A 16,616-nucleotide genomic window follows, 5' to 3' on the forward strand; every position below is an offset into this window, starting at 1 on the left:
CTGAGACGGAGCCGTCAAGCAAGCATCTCTCATCCTGCAAGGCCTTGGTGTCACAGGTGGTGTAGCCACAGGGCTGTCTGTGTGTGTGTGTGTGTGTGTGTGTGTGTGTGTGTGTGTGTGTGTGTGTGTGTGTGTGTGTGTGTGTGTGTGTGTGTGTGTGTGTGTGTGTGTGTGTGTGTGTGTGTGTGTGCGTGATTGACAGCTCTATGCGAAGAAGTAGCAAGTCTGTCGGAAGGAGGGAAAAGCCGATCACGTCAATCAGAAAAATGACTCACTAGCAGACTTTAACAAACCCAGTTTTTTCCCAGCCAGAACCTCAAGGACCAGGCAGGCAAAGCGGGCGAGGTCCTGACGAGTTCCTCCTGTGGGCGCTGACAGGCTCTATTTTTGCTTTCATTCAGCGTCTCGTCACGGCCTCAAAGTGAGGAGAGGACGCTCTCCCTCGGGGGGGGAAATGAGAAGAAGATCAGTGTGCTTTCCAAAGAAATGAGCGGTATCCAAAAAATTGTGCAGCCAAAGGGCTTTTTTTTTTTTTTTTTTTTGATCCGCTCTCGTCTGCTTTGGCAAATAATTGTAGACTTATGATCTATTAGAAGGGTAAAAAAAAAACAAAGATAGCAATCATTGGTTGACATCCTTTTCCATCTTCCATCCCTCACTTATTGTGTGAATGCTATATGGTTTTCTACACCAAAATTCATCTATTTATTCAACCTATTAAAGATTAAAGATGAAAGATTAAAGTACCAATGATTGTCACACACACACTAGATGTGGTGAAATTTGTCCTCTGCATTTGTCCCATCCACTTGGGGAGCAGTGGGCAGCAGCGGCGCCGCACCCGGGAATCATTTTGGTGATTTAACCCCCAACTCCAACCCTTTGTTGCTGAGTGCCAAGCAGGGAGGTTATGGGTCCCATTTTTATAGTCTTTGGTATGACTCGGCTGGGATTTGAACTTAGTATTATTCTTCTCCAGATTTTGGCACGCTCTACCTTCCACATTTTTCACCCGATTCAAACCGTTCCAACTTCAAACTGTTCAGGAATCGCGGGCTTTTCCTTGACAAATTCCAAAAATTTCCAGAATTCCAGGTTTTCCGGGACATTTTTCCCATTCAAAATGAATTGGCCATTTTTCAAACTTCCACCATTTCCAAATGTTTTCAACCGATTCAAACCGATCCACCTTCAGCATATTCCACCATTCTGGAAATTAAAACTATAATTTTTCCAAGTTAAAAAAAATTCCAGGATTTTCAAGAATTCCTGCTTTTCCAAAGCCCTATTTCCACCCTTTTTTCTGGCGACTACTCCTCCCACATTTTTCAACCCACTTCAACCGTTCGACCGTTAAAACATTCCTCTTAATCAGGACAAAAAACGAAGTTGTTTTTTGAACTGGAAAAATTCCTGGTTTTCCTGAAAATATGACATGCATAAAATAATTTTTGTCATTTTTTTTGGAGTGATGGATGGATGGATGGTACACTGTATGGCAGACCTGGGCATTGTACGGCCCGCGGGCCGCATCCGGCCCTTTGCGCATCCCTGTCCGGCCCGCGTGAGGCCAATCATAAATTACAAAATAAATTTAAAAAAGTATCTATGTCGAGTGTGCAATACAACAGTGCTGCTTTTGTTTTGAAAAGCGTTATTTGTATTACTTCCGTGTGGACGTATGCGCGTGTGCGATTGTGAGTGAATTGAACGGCGCAATTACAAATTACAAAATAAAGTTTAAAAAACATCTATGTCGTGCGCGCAATACAACTGTGCTGCTTTTATTTTGAAATGTGTTATTTATGCTGTATGTCCGGGGGGAACCTGTGAGGGAAGGTGCATAGAGACAAGTGATGAGACGCTAAAAAAAGAAAAGTTGATGAGGAATGGCGTGTTTCCAACAAGAGATGGACTGCCAAGTATTTCTTTACATAAATTAGTGGTAAAGCCGTGTGCTTAATGTGTGGTACACAGCTTGCTGTGTTTAAATATCATTTTAATCGCCACTACACGAAGAAACACGAGGGAAAATACCGGGATGTGTCTGATGAAGCGCGCGCAAGGGAGGCTGATGCGTTGATGGTAAAACTGCAAACCCAACAAGGACTTTGTGCCATATTTCACACCCCCAGAGATACAGCCGTCAGGACAAGTTTCGTCATTTCTCACAAAAGCGCCAGAAAAAGTAAGGCGTTTTCTGACGGAGAGTTTATTAAGGAGTGCTTATTGGACTTTGTTGCGCTGATAATGCCCGGAGACAGGACTGTTTTTCGCTAACTTTGGATGAGAGCTCTGATGCAGTCAATTAAAGAGACAACCACAGGTAATGACTTGTTCACAGAGGTAAATGCGTGTTGAGACAAGCTGGCAGGTGTGACAATCCAATCCACTTTATTTATATAGCACATTTAAACAACAAAATGTTTCCAAAGTGCTGCACAACAATATTACAAACAATATTCAAATATTATCCTTAGCTCCACCAATGACTGAATAAAAAGAAAAAAACAATTACATATAAAACCAATATAAAAAACAATATAGAATAGATATGATTAAAAACTATTTTTAAGAACAGATGGTTGTCCAAATCTGATGGGGAAAAATGTTGGATAATGCAGGATAAAGTGACCTTAAAAAGCAATCTGCTTTTGTATAAAGTTAAGTTAGGTTAAATGAAATTATTATTATTATTATTATTATTAATTATTATCATCATTATTATTTATCTTATGGTATATCAAAAATAATATTGAGCAAAATTTAATTGAAATATTGTCGTGTGGCCCTCCAGCAGTGCTCGGGTTGCTTATGCGGCCCCCGGTGAAAATTAATTGCCCACCCCTGCTGTATGGGTTGGGTGAATTGCACAATTGCATTCTTACATCACATTGTTTTTTTAAGGTCTTACCTTATATTTTGTACTTTATGTAATTTTATATAGTACTCCGTTGAAGTGCGCACCTTCTCGGCTGCGATGGGGCTACTCACATGTTTGTACTTACCATTGGCCTGAAGAAGACTTAATAAAGTCGAAACGTTGCCTGTTCACATGGATGGTAATTATTAATATTTTTTATTTATTTATTTTTGCCTTTTTAGAGCACTACACTAGTCTGGTTGAGGCTTTGGGCCTACTTAGCCCCACAGCTAGTTAGCGGTGTTTACACACAATTGGCTCACCAAATTCAACATTTTTGTCCTCTATAACCTCTTGCTGCTTTAAAGATAATGCTAAAATGTCTTTTGACCGTGTAATGGCTGCTTTTGGCACACTCAATGAGGCTAAAGCACCACGAGGTCCGAACGGGAGTTGCCATGGCAACCGGCAAAATTGGCCGACCCCTACAAGCTTTTTAAAGGCCCTTAAGGTCAGAGGGCTGTCCCAATTCGCCCTATTGGGATTATTTGGACCTATTTGGCTTACCAGCAGCAATGTTACAACAACAAAAAAGCAACTTTGATATCATAGAGGTTTCACTCACCAATTTTTTGCCACATTTTTTGCTACAATGGATTAAACAACATCCACATACATCAACAATGTCAGCAAAGACCACCAGACTTTTAATGGACATTGAGGTCAATAACATCCCTGCTATCCCGAAGCAAAGCCCAAATTGGCAGCGTGAGGGAAAAGGCTTACCGCAGCAAAAGGCCGGAAACACAATGGCGGCGCGAAGGGCCACCCACGACAAAAGGCCAACAACCCAACAAGGCAGCTCGAGGACCGACGCGGCGGGCCCGCGGACGACGGCGATGACCTCTTGACCCCTGAGGAGCGTCCCCCTGACGCCTGCTGCACACCTGGAGGAGCAGAAGGACAGACGACAGCACGGCGTGTTTGCGGCTGACACTGCTGCAAACTGCGCCCACTGACAGCACAGCGAACTTGCGACAGACCAAAACTGCCACCCCGATGCCAACAAGCCAGAAAGGCAGCGTGAGGAAGATGCCAAGAGAGCCACCCACAGCAAAAAGCCACAAGACGGCGGCTCGGGGAGAAAACGCAGCGGACCCGCAGACCGGGCCAACTGTCAGGACGGCAAACTTGCGGTGGAGGAGACCCGCGGACCGCCGGCTGGAGGCCTACTTGGTGCTGCTTCCGATGTGCCGGGTGCAGAGGAGGACATCCGGAGGGCCAGCGCAACTTGCCATCCTGCAACAGCCGTGACACGACAACATTGAGACACTTTCGGTCTCCCCTAGAGGGGGGGGGGGGGGGGGGGGGGGTTACCCACATATGCGGTCCTCTCCAAGGTTTCTCATAGTCATTCACATTGACGTCCCACTGGGGTGAGTTTTCCTTGCCCGTATGTGGGCTCTGTACCGAGGATGTCGTTGTGGCTTGTACAGCCCTTTGAGACACTTGTGATTTAGGGCTATATAAATAAACATTGATTGATTGATTGATACTCAGAAGTTAAACTAGCAGACTCTGAAACAGCTTTTCCCCCCAAATAGGTTTCCATTCTAAGTATCCCAGAAATCCCATTCAATATATTCACACTGACTTTTTTTATTTCAGCCATTTGTTTGTTTGGAGCATCCATCCATCCATCCATCCATCCATCCATCCTTTCTACCGCTTGTCCCTTTTGGGAACATAATAATGGATATTAGTTGTGTATACACATAACTATTTATGTACTATAATTTAGTTTGCATAATCATTTCATAGCTTGTGTATATCTATACATTACTATTTATCACTTACATGAAGTTTGTATCCATCTATCCATTTTCTACGGCTTGTCCCTCTCTGCAGTCTATCCCAGCTGCACTCGGGCTGAAGGCAGGGTACACCCTTGGACAAGTCACCACCTCATCGCAGGGCCAACACAGATAAACAACATTCACACACACATTCACACTCTAAATTACTCACATTATTTATTATGTTCATACATACAGTATATATACATATGCTGTAACCAAATGAATGCACTTCTGGATGTGATGGTAAACCACACTTTGTTACTCTGTATTATTTTATGCATGAGTAATGACATTAAATCAAATTCAAATCCGAGTATGTTATTTTGCTCATGCAGAATAAAACATGATTAATATAGATCAGGGGTGTCCAAACTTTTTCTAGCGAGGGCCGAATACAGAAAAATTGAAGGATGCAGGAGCAAAACTTTGATACATTTTGTACATTAAACATTCTGAAACCAAAACAATGTAAATCAGACTAAATGTGCTTATCATTGTGTTATGGGTCTTAAAGCAAATTAGTGTAACATCTAATCCAGGTGTATTTAATGTTTTCCAAGCCAAGGACGCCCAAACTGATGGAGAGAAGGAGCAGTGACCCTTACTTATATATCTTGAATGCAATTATGATTGAATTTTACATTAAACTGGTCCTTGTCATGATCTGTGGTCTGGATTATGTTTTTGTTATTTTTTGTTAGTTTCGGACTCTTTTAGTTCCTGTTTGCGCTCCCTTGTTTGTTTAGTTACCATGGCGACTTATTAGTTTCACCTGCCTCTGGTGTTCGGGACACGCACCTGCTCTAATCAAGAAGACCATTATTTAAGCCTGTCTTTGCCAGTCAGTCGTCCTGGCGTCATTGCTTAGTTCATGTTGCTCGTTCCATGTCTGATTCCACAGTTATGCTAGTTGCTCCATGCCATAGTTTGGTTAGTTGTTTTCATGTCTATAGTTTCATGTTTCATGTCCTAAGTTTTTTGCCTTAGCTTCCGCGTGCGATAGGCACGCTTGCCTTCGGGTTGTTTTCTGTTTTTTTGTACTTCATTGAGTGTTAGTTGAATAATTAAATATGTTCCTACCTTCACGCCTTGTCCGGAATAGTCCGATTGCTTCACGGGAGAACAAACCTCGCAGTAAACTGCGACCCCCCTGTCGTGACAGTCCTAAAGGTACCTTGTTATTGTACAATACTAAAGATATTCATATAATAACAGTATTGGGCCGCTAATCACTAATTGCCAGCTGGCAACTAGTGCGCTAATCAGTAGCTGGAAACTGGCGCGTTAATCGGTAGCTCAAAACTAGCACGCTGATCGCTAGCTGGAACTAGCGCACTAATCACGAGTTGTAAACGAGCATGCTAATCTCTAGCTGACAACTAACATGCTAATTGCTAACGGCAACTAATGCGCTAATCGCTAGCTAGCACCTAGAGTCGGGGTCTTTCTGTGTGGATTTTGCATGTTCTCCCCGTGAGTGCGTGGGTTCCCTCCGGGTACTCCGGCTTCCTCCCACCTCCAAAGACATGCACCTGGGGATAGGTTGATTGGCAACACTAAATTGGCCCTAGTGTGTGAATGTGAGTGTGAATGTTGTCTATCTGTGTTGGTCCTGCGATGAGGTGGTGACTTGTCCAGGGTGTACCCCGCCTTCCGCCCGAATGCAGCTGGGATAGGCTCCAGTACACCCCGGGACCCCGAGAGGAACACGTGGTAGAAAATGGATGGATGGATGGATGAATATTTCACCAACTAAAACCTTTTTGAGGTTTTAATTTACCATATAATGTAATACATTTATAGACATGTTCATAGTAACAGGACGCAGGGAAAACATCAAAACCATATACTGTAAGAGACACAGGTCGTCGGCCATTTTGGTTGTTCAGACCCATTTTTGGGGGGTCTGGGAATTTGGGACATTTTTTATCTAATATAATGTTGTAATCCGTGATGTGTTTATTCAGCCCGCGGGCCAAAATAAAACTAGCCACACTTTGGTTGGACACCTTGATATAGATTAAAAATGAATTGTGATTCATCCAAATTAATTCACAGCAACTCTCTGATTAATCTGATTAGAAATGTTAATAGTTATTCCACACACAGCGGATCTTGACGCGGTGATAGTGCCGCTCAGACAGTATCAGTAGCGTTGGTGTCAGTGCTCGAGAATCGATTAGACCAGGGGTATCCAAAATAAGTCCCGAGTCCAATAAGCAACTTGGCCCGGGCGTGAACAGGTGATATCTGCCAAGTTGTCGTCATCTGGCGCCAACGGAAGCAAATCGATTCAGTAGCTCTTGATCGTGTATCATGCACAGCATTACTTATATGACCTAATCCAAACAACCTTCCCTAGTCATTGTGCCAAAAAAAAAAAAATCAACCAACGCAAAACTTCAACAAACATGGTCACACATAACACAACCTGCTCATTGAACATTGTGTGTATTATAAAACAACATCTAATTAGTATAAAAAAATATAAATTAGACCCATTTAAGTCAATTTCAAGGGATGATGGGAACACTGCATAACACTCTCCCCACCCATGTTTGGCGCATTTAATTAATTTCATTTAATTAATTAAGTGTTTCTAATTCTGATTTTAGCCGTGTGATATTTCTGATTGATTAAAAAACTTTAAGGAGGTCATCATGAAAGTAAACAAGGTAGAAGTCGGATTTTCACATACTCTTGATAACTAATTATAATAATCATCTATAAACATCCCACAGGTGAACAGGCTAACTGGGAACAGGTGGGTGCCATGATTGGGTATAAAAGCATCTTCCATGAAATGCTCAGTCATTCACAAACAAGGATGGGGCGAGGGTCACCACTTTGTGAACAAATGCGTGAGCAAATTGTCCAACAGTTTAAGAACAGCATTTCTCAACGAGCTATTGCAAGGAATTTAGGGGTTTCACCATCTACGGTCCGTAAAATCATCAAAAGCTTCAGAGAATCTGGAGAAATCACTGCACGTGAGCGATGATATTACGGACCGTCGATCCCTCAGGCTGTACTGCATTAACAAGCGACATCAGTGTGTAAAGGATATCACCACATGGGCTCAGGAACACTTCAGAAAACCACTGTCAGTAACTACAGTTGGTCGCTACATCTGTAAGTGCAATTTAAAACTCTACTATGCAACGCGAAAGCCATTTATCAACAACACCCAGAAACGCCGCCGGCTTCGCTGGGCCCGAGCTCATCTAAGATGGACTGATGCAAAGTCTATTTGCAGTCTATTCAATTGAATATAAGTTGAAAAGGATTTGCAAATCATTGTATTCTGTTTTTGTTTACGAATTACACAACTTCACTGGTTTTGGTATTTATGTATATATATTTGGTAACACTTTAATATGGGGAACATATTATAAGTAACAAAGACTTAATTAAGAGTTATTTGGACACTAGGGGAACATGTTGTAAGTAACAAAGACTTAATTTAGAGTTATTTGGTTAGGGTTAGGGTTGGGGTTAGGGTTAGGGTTAGGGTTGTTGTATAATAAGGCCATGCAGAATAAGGCATTAATAAGTACTTAATAATGACTAATTAAGAGCCAATATGTTACTAATTTGCATGTTAATAAGCAACTAATTAATGGTGAATATTAGAGATGTCAGATAATATCGGCCTGCCGATATTATCGGCCGATATATGCATTAAAATGTAATATCGGAAATTATCGGTATCGTTTTTTTTATTATCGGTATCGTTTTTTTTTTTTAATTAAATCAACATAAAAAACACAAGACACACTTACAATTAGTGCACCAACCAAAAAAACGTCCCTTCCCCATTCACACTCATTCACACATTGTTTCTTTCTGTTATTAATATTTCTGGTTCCTACATTATATATCAATATATATCAATACAGTCTGCAAGGGATACAGTCCGTAAGCACACATGATTGTGCGTGCTGCTGGTCCACTAATAGTACTAACCTTTAACAGTTAATTTTACTAATTTTCATTCATTACTAGTTTCTATGTAACTGTTTTTATATTGTTGTACTTTCTTTTTTATTCAAGAAAATGTTTTTAATTTATTTATCTTATTTTACTAATTTTTTTAAAAAGTACCTTATCTTCACCATACCTGGTTGTCCAAATTAGGCATAATAATGTGTTAATTCCACGACTGCATATATCGGTTGATATCGGTATCGGTTGATATCGGTATCGGTAATTAAAGAGTTGGACAATATCGGAATATCGGATATCGGCAAAAAGCCATTATCGGACATCCCTAGTGAATATGTTCCCCATACTAAAGTGTTACCATATATATATATATATATATATATATATATATATATATATATATATATATATATATATATATATATATACACATATTGTTGCTTTGCATGCAGTCAGCTTTCGGCCCCCGGACAAATTTTTTAAGCCCAATGCGGCCCTCCAGTTAAAAAGTTTGGACACCCCCGGATTAGACAGAGCAAGTGTACCTAATGGTATGCCCGCTAAATGATCTGCGTGTCAGCGGGCGGTGTGATGCGTCGGATTTAAACACCTGTAGTCTGGACAGCGGCTTGTGCCCGTGGTGCTCAGGTGTGGAGGAAGAGTGGTAAGCTCATCTCATCCTTTCCTCAGGGCTGAAAGATAAAGGAGGACAGACAGACAGAAAGATAGAAAGAAAAAGGAAAGAAAGAACCCTTCGACCTTGAGACGAGGGGGGAGTGGGGGGGAGGCGGACCTCTACGAGTTGACAGGGGCCTTCATTTTGGTGCCTCCACCCGCCGGCCCCCCGGGGGGATGTGTTATGACAACCGGGGAGGGGAAAAAAACATTGAGCGGCAAGAAGTGGCATGAACGCATCTGAAGGTTTCTGACATGTTTGTAGCCTGGAGATACACGCAGACGTCAAGTCAAGGAGCATCTGTCTGGCTCCGCTTGTTGATGGCTGCGCCTCCATGAGGTAAACAAATGTTACTGGAAAAGCCTGGAACGGCTCCACGGACTAATTAAATCCCCTCCTTTTAAATTAGACGACAACCTCGGTGTGATTGAGGTGTTTGGCTTGGAATCGTTTCCAGGTTTCCACCTCAGAAGTCTGTTGCTTCATCTGCACAATCCCATGGTGCACTTTGGTGCTTGTACTCCAGGTTGGTGGTAGTGTTGCAACATACAGGCAGTGGTGGGCCGCCTAACATAACCAGAAATCATGATCCTACGAAGTCAGACCTACACTGTTTCAATGTCCATTTCTCAGATGAAATAATTGTTGATGACTGAAGTGCTGATATCAACCAAACCTAACTCCCCCGCCCCAACCCCCTCCACATCCCACCCCCCGGATTGTAAATAATGTAAATAATTCAATGTATATACTCTGATGATTAACTTGTGTGATGACTGTATTATGATGATAGTATATATTTATACCATGAATTGATTAACGTGGACCCTGACTTAAACAAGTTGAAAAACTTATTCGGGTGTTACCATTTAGTGGTCAATTGTACGGAATATGTACTGTACTGTGCAATCTACTAATAAAAGTATCAATCAATCAATCCTAATTAAAGATAAAAGTATTTTTTTGTTTACTTTCCATAAATATCTAAAAGTATTCATATTCTCTTCATGTCATATTATGCTCCTTCCAGTGCTGTTGTTTTTAGGTTAGAGTTTGTATCCAATCAGAATTCAGCTAGCTTATGTTGCCATGCTGTACGAAATCTGCCCGGGGACTTCAGAATCAACAATGAGGGGGTTTGCACACTGTAAGTGAATGCCGGACACATAGAGTTGATAGACAATTGCGATAGCCAATCAGATCATGAGTTGTTGTCAGTAAAGCCTTCTAAACCTGCTCATTGGCCTTGTTGTTAGAGTGTCTACCCTGAGATCGTTAGGTTGTGAGTTCAAACCCCGGTCGAGTCATACCAAGGACTTTCAGTGGCCTAGTGGTTAGACGCAGTGGTTCTTAACCTTGTTGGAGGTACCGAACCCCACCAGTTTCATATGCGCATTCACCGAACCCTTCTTTAGTGAAAAATAAAATGTTGTTTTTTTTCAAATTCAAGACAAAGTTATATGTTTTTGGTAACACTTTAGTATGGGGAACATATTTTAAGTAACAAAGATTTAATTTAGAGTTTTTTGGACACTAGGAGAACATATTCTAAGTAACAAAGACTTCATTTAGAGTTATTTGGTTAGGGTTAGGGTTAGGGCCAGGGTTAGAGGGTTAGGGTTATAATAAGGCCATGCCGAATAAGGCATTAATAAGTACTTAATAATGACAAGTTAAGAGCCAATATGTTACTAATTTGCATGTTGATAAGCAACTAATTAATGGTGAATATGTTCCCCATACTAAAGTGTTACCGTGTTTTTTTACTGGTGCACAAAATGAACCGTGCATGAACATCACCTTGTTCAAAGAACAAAACCAACACAGTGCATAAACTCACAACAAATTACACACCTGCAAATCAGTCTGACTTCAGCTGTTGCCGTATCCGTAATACGCCGATAGGGAGAAGTTTTTATTTACACGATGAGTCGGGTGTGTTTTGACCTCAGCCGAACCCCTGAGGCCGACTCACCGAACCCCTAGGGTTCGATCGAACCCAGGTTAAGAACCACTGGGTTAGAGTGTCCGCCCTGAGATCGGTAGGTTGTGAGTTCAAACCCCGGCCGAGTCATAACAAAGACTATAAAAACGGGACCCATTACCTCCCTGCTTGACACTCAGCATCAAGGGTGGAATTGGAGGTTAAAACACCAAAATGACTCCCGAGCGCGGCCACCGCTGCTGCTCGCTGCTCCCCTCCCCCACCAGGGGGTGGAATGGGTCAAATGCAGAGGGTAATTTCACCACACCTAGTGTGTGTGTTACTATCAGAGGTACTTTAACTTTAACTCAACTTTAGCTGGCCTTACGCTGTGATTGGATACTCACTTGGGAGCCCCAAGTAGGTATCCAATCACAAGTTGCGAAAACAGGAAGTGTCTCCGGAGCCTTACGAGCCATAGAAAGCCACAGAAAACTAACCGGTACTCACAGAGAAAGAGAGCAAAATGTTGATTAGTCGGCAGATACGGTATATACTGTATTTGCAAGGCCATTTTCAAGAAGGATACTTAAGAGAAACTACATCTTGTGAGACGAGTTCAGTAGACACCGTAAGCTATCCCTACGGTGAAATGGTTTGCCCGCCACTTTCACACGAATCAACCGACGACGACCAACAACCGGTACCACTGGCTTATACGCCGTCGAATGGGTTCTACAAATTGTGAGTTCAAATATTTTATTTCTTTATTTGTTAATGTTTCATTTGTTTTATACTTTTTTTTTTCATTTTGACAGTGCCACGTAAGATATGTTTTAATTGATGAAGCGGGTTTATTGAATGTTAAATGCGCCGAAAAAGAGACCGTTTTGTACACTGTTGAGGTGTTTCAATGCCCAGTAGTGTGCAAGTGGGTTTCTGTATACTATCTCGAGCCGTGTCCATGTGGTGACATAAATTACGTATTTTGAGAGGTGAAGTCGGACTAAGTAGGACATCACTGAAGGCCTATAGAAACGCACGGCCCGCCACTGCATACAGACCATATAAATCAGGGGTGTCAAACTCATTTTCATTGAGGGCCACATCGCAGTAATGGCTGCTTTCAGAGGAACGCTTTTTAAAAATGAATTCACATTATGCATGCGGGTAATAACCTGTGATTAATCATGATTAATCGAAATGCAAATGCATTCGATTATTGGATTTTTTTATGCTAAAAGGTGACAACTATTTGTTTTTATCTCACAAAAAATAGTTTTGCAATACAGTATATAATAATATAATTGGCATGATCAGATAATATTAAAGTTTAAAATATGCTTTTTTTTCTGTCAATATTGAAAGAACGAGTTCGTTTAGTAAGAAAAAAAATTGTTTTAAGTATTTTATTGAAACCCATTTTTCCCAGGCTTTTTTGCAGGCCACATAAAATTATGTGGCGGGCCAGAACTGGCTCCCGGGCCTTGAGTTTGACACCTGTGATATAAATCGTATCAATTTGACTGACAATAATGTGATAATGCATGTTGATTAGAGATCGGCCAATTATCGGTACAGAGTTTTGGCATTTTGACATGCAGTATAGTCTGACTTTTTTTTTTTATCGGTATCTGCCTTTTTTTTTTTTTTTAACAACTACAACAGAACTACATCAGCAGATACAAGATTTACACATATTATAAGAGTATTTAGAACTTAAAATATTCATACTTAGTGAAGTAGATAGTAATAACCACTGATCAAGAACCAGCCTGTTTGCCCTGCATGAGAAAAAATTAATTTTAAATTTAAGAATAAAAAATACTCTCCAAATATGTTTACCTTCAGAAAAGGCATTTATCTGAGTTCTTGTGAGAATTCTTCGCCAATCTGCGTTCACTTTGGCGCTCAAGCGGCCACGGACCCCGCCCCCTTTCTCTCCCTCTTGCAGTGCTGTTCGACTATAGTACATCTTCTCTGCCTACCATTTTTTTGTCTTTCTTTCCTGGCATCTACCCGGTCCCGTTTTGTTTGTTTCCGCTCCTGCAGCAATGGAATTGCTCGACAAGCCTCCATCGGCAACACTCGGGAGAGTGGGCTCATGTCCATGTTTCATGTTACGTGATTCTATCAAATAACGCCACAGATATGATGAATATGAAACTTATTATGTGAGTAAATAAGAAGAGCAGGCAGGAGCTCACACATTCTCATGCTTTTTATAACATCCAGGAAGAAATTATGTTAGCCAGCTTGAAAAACATCTCAACTATAAGCAACGTGAAGGAGCCCAAAATAGTTTTTATTAAAAACGTTCACATTATTTCAGAGCTTCCTACGAGAAAAATTAAATCCATAAACTGCTATAAAATTGTATAAAATTGAGTAGATCAGGGGTGTCAAACTCATTTTAGCTCAGGGGCCGCATGGAGGGAAATCTGTGCACACGCGGGCCGGACTATTAAAATCATGGCATTAAAAATAAAAAATAAAGACAACTTCCGATTGTTTTCTTTGTCTTACTTTGGCCAAAAATAGAACACACACATTCTGTAAATATTACAATTAAAATATAGAACAAAATACCGGCAGCTGTAAAGTTTAGATCCATGAAGGAAAGAAGAAAGTGAATGAATTTTTATAACTGAATACATGCACAAAAATGTGTTTTCTTTTGTATTATTTTTTTTAATGAACTAAGTAACATTTATGACAACCTTTTAACAAAACACAATATAGAATGTGAGATACAACAGGATAATGCATACATTTATCATTTGTTTTGAAAACGGTTACAAAAAAGTGGGACCCCAAAAATTTACTGTGGGACCCCATTTTTATGACTTGATGGGGTCCCTGGGACACTGATGGAGTATTGGTGCGTGCAAAACAGCAGCAGGCGGCTGTGGCCTGCGGGCCCGTTCTAATACTAGTCAAATATCATCCTGGGGGCCATAGATATTTCATTTGCGGGCCGGATCTGGCCCGCGGGCCTTGAGTAGATGGTGAGTTATTGGGATGTTGAGAAATCCCATATATTTACCAATTTTCCCAGGAGACATCCCATATTTTCAGATGTAAATGTTGATGCTCCACTTAGACACACGTAATCAAGGTGTTTGCGAAATCCCTTTTGCTGCTAAATTAACCACAACATTAGCGTCGGATGATACATGATGTTATTACTGGTCTGAAGTTTCCTAAAAAAATGTTTTAAAAACAACATAAAGCCTACTCCAGCTTTTTACTGATGTATACTAGCCATATTTAGCTAACTTTTACTGAAAATTAATATCGCCTTCATATTAGGGTTGTACGGTATACCAGTACTAGTATAGTACCGCGATAATAATGAATCATATTCAGTACTATACCGACTCTAAAAAAGTACACCTGACATCCACTGTAATGATACCAAGTACAAGAGCGTATCTAGTCGATACAACCCTACTTCAAATATTGGTTATCGGCCTCCTTTCAAGATTCAAGATTGTTTATTGTCATATGCACAGTAAAACAGACAGCCGTACAATGATAATCTTACTTTGCTAGTCCACCATTCAATAAGTCACAGAGTACTTAGCTAAAATTAAATTAAAATAAAAAAATTTATACACAAGGCACAGTGAGTAACATAACATTATAGCACATTCTGATTCACAGTCAACAGTATAAATATGGAGGTGAATGGGGTTATATGAATCCCTCCCCTACTGTATCAATGTACAGGTACTGAAAAATAAGTAGTTTTGGCTTTAATTCAAATATTTAGGATGTTTACCCCCAAAGCCTTCCTGTGTCCATTTGTAAACGATAACAATTTCCACAGTATGGAACAATTGGAGTGAAATTACCACTTTGAGTTGTCATCTTACCTCAATGTAGAATCATCGAGTGCCAAAAAAAGGAAGGCCTCGGGATACATGGAGAAGTAGGATATATTTATGACACTTAATCTGCGAAAAGAGAGCAACATCTTATTATTAGACTAAAGCTAGCCCAAGGACATGTCACATGAGTATTTCCTGCCGATTTAGCAGTAGGAAATTACCTGGATTCTTCCCTGTCATATTTGGGACACCGATCCAGCTTGTACTACATCCTAAAACATATTCACAACAGACATTTACACGTGAGGCAAGAAAAACTGTAATGGCATTTTTAAAAATGGCACAACAAAGAAGGAAAAAGGCTAACTTCTAAACGTTCCCGCCTTGCTGTGACGTCACGTCACTTCCGCCGTTTCACTTCCGGTTTTCTACTTCCGTACACAAACGCTTAGCGTCTGATGACGTGTTGCTAGTTTAGCGGCGCTATTAACCATTTTTAGAGTAATACAATAAAAAAAAGGCGAAGAGACGACATGAATATCCTTAGAATTAGTTTAGCTGGACGCTGCTGGAAATGGAGTCGCTTTACCACCAGACAACGGCATTTTAAAAATGCCGGCAAGCACAACAAGAAGTAAAAAAAGCATAGGTAAATAAGCTAACTTCTCAACTTTCCCGCCTTGCTGTGACGTCACGGCACTTCCGCCGTTTCACTTCCGGTTTCGTACTTCCGTACACAAACGCTTAGCATCCGATGACGTGTTGCATTCCTCGTCCGCTTGCCTTGCGCTATTAACCATCCATTTCCTACCGCTTGTCCCTTTTAACCATTTCAGAATAATACAATAACAAAAAGGCGAAGAGACATAGGGAAAAAGACTAACTTTTTTTCTTCTTTTTTTTTAAGTATAACACAGACGTTTAACATTTGTATTTTTTTAGAGACCTTTATGCAACATTTACATACAAGCAAATAAATAATAATAATCAAAAGAAATACAGAAACAGTACAAAACAGCGCCAGGTTGTAAACTTAGTAAAGTAACTAAAATAGAATGCAATATATATATATGTAACAAAATGTAAAGCCATAGGCTCACACAAGTTCCCTAAATAATCCAAATTTGGAGCACAGCATCATAGTTTTTACAGCTTTTTGGTTGTCGGAGGTAGAAAACGTTTTAAAGTAAAGTTCTAATTCTTTTTTTAAAGGCACACAATACAGATCGGGTAATGAGAAACTTACATTTGTGAATATAAAACTTAGCCAATAGTATAATTAGTTGTTTTGGTTTTTTTTATTGAACAATTGTAAAAACAAACGTATATTCAGAATGTACACAAAATCTAGGCACTTTCATCATAACAATTTTCAACATCCACCAGGTTGAGCAATTATTGTCTTGAACAAAAAATGTCAAGGAAAGAGAACAAAAGCAAATACAAATAGAATATCCATCCATTTTCTACCGCTTGTCCCTTTTTTTAAAAACGTCATTAAATAATAAAACATAGG

At 40.3% G+C, this 16,616-nt stretch overlaps 1 long non-coding RNA gene across 1 annotated transcript; it reads right to left on the reverse strand.

Annotated features, from left to right (window-relative positions):
- Nucleotides 1–300: 300 nt before the first annotated feature.
- LOC133651454 (uncharacterized) lies at nt 301–15,467 on the reverse strand. Its single transcript, XR_009826413.1, has 3 exons — nt 15,322–15,467; nt 15,146–15,226; nt 301–441 (listed from the first exon to the last, which is right to left on the reverse strand). It is a non-coding gene; the product is annotated as an uncharacterized LOC133651454 (long non-coding RNA).
- Between the last annotated feature and the right edge of the window lie 1,149 nt (nt 15,468–16,616).

Source organism: Entelurus aequoreus, linkage group LG06 (assembly GCF_033978785.1).
Source record: "Entelurus aequoreus isolate RoL-2023_Sb linkage group LG06, RoL_Eaeq_v1.1, whole genome shotgun sequence".
NCBI lineage: Eukaryota > Metazoa > Chordata > Actinopteri > Syngnathiformes > Syngnathidae > Entelurus > Entelurus aequoreus.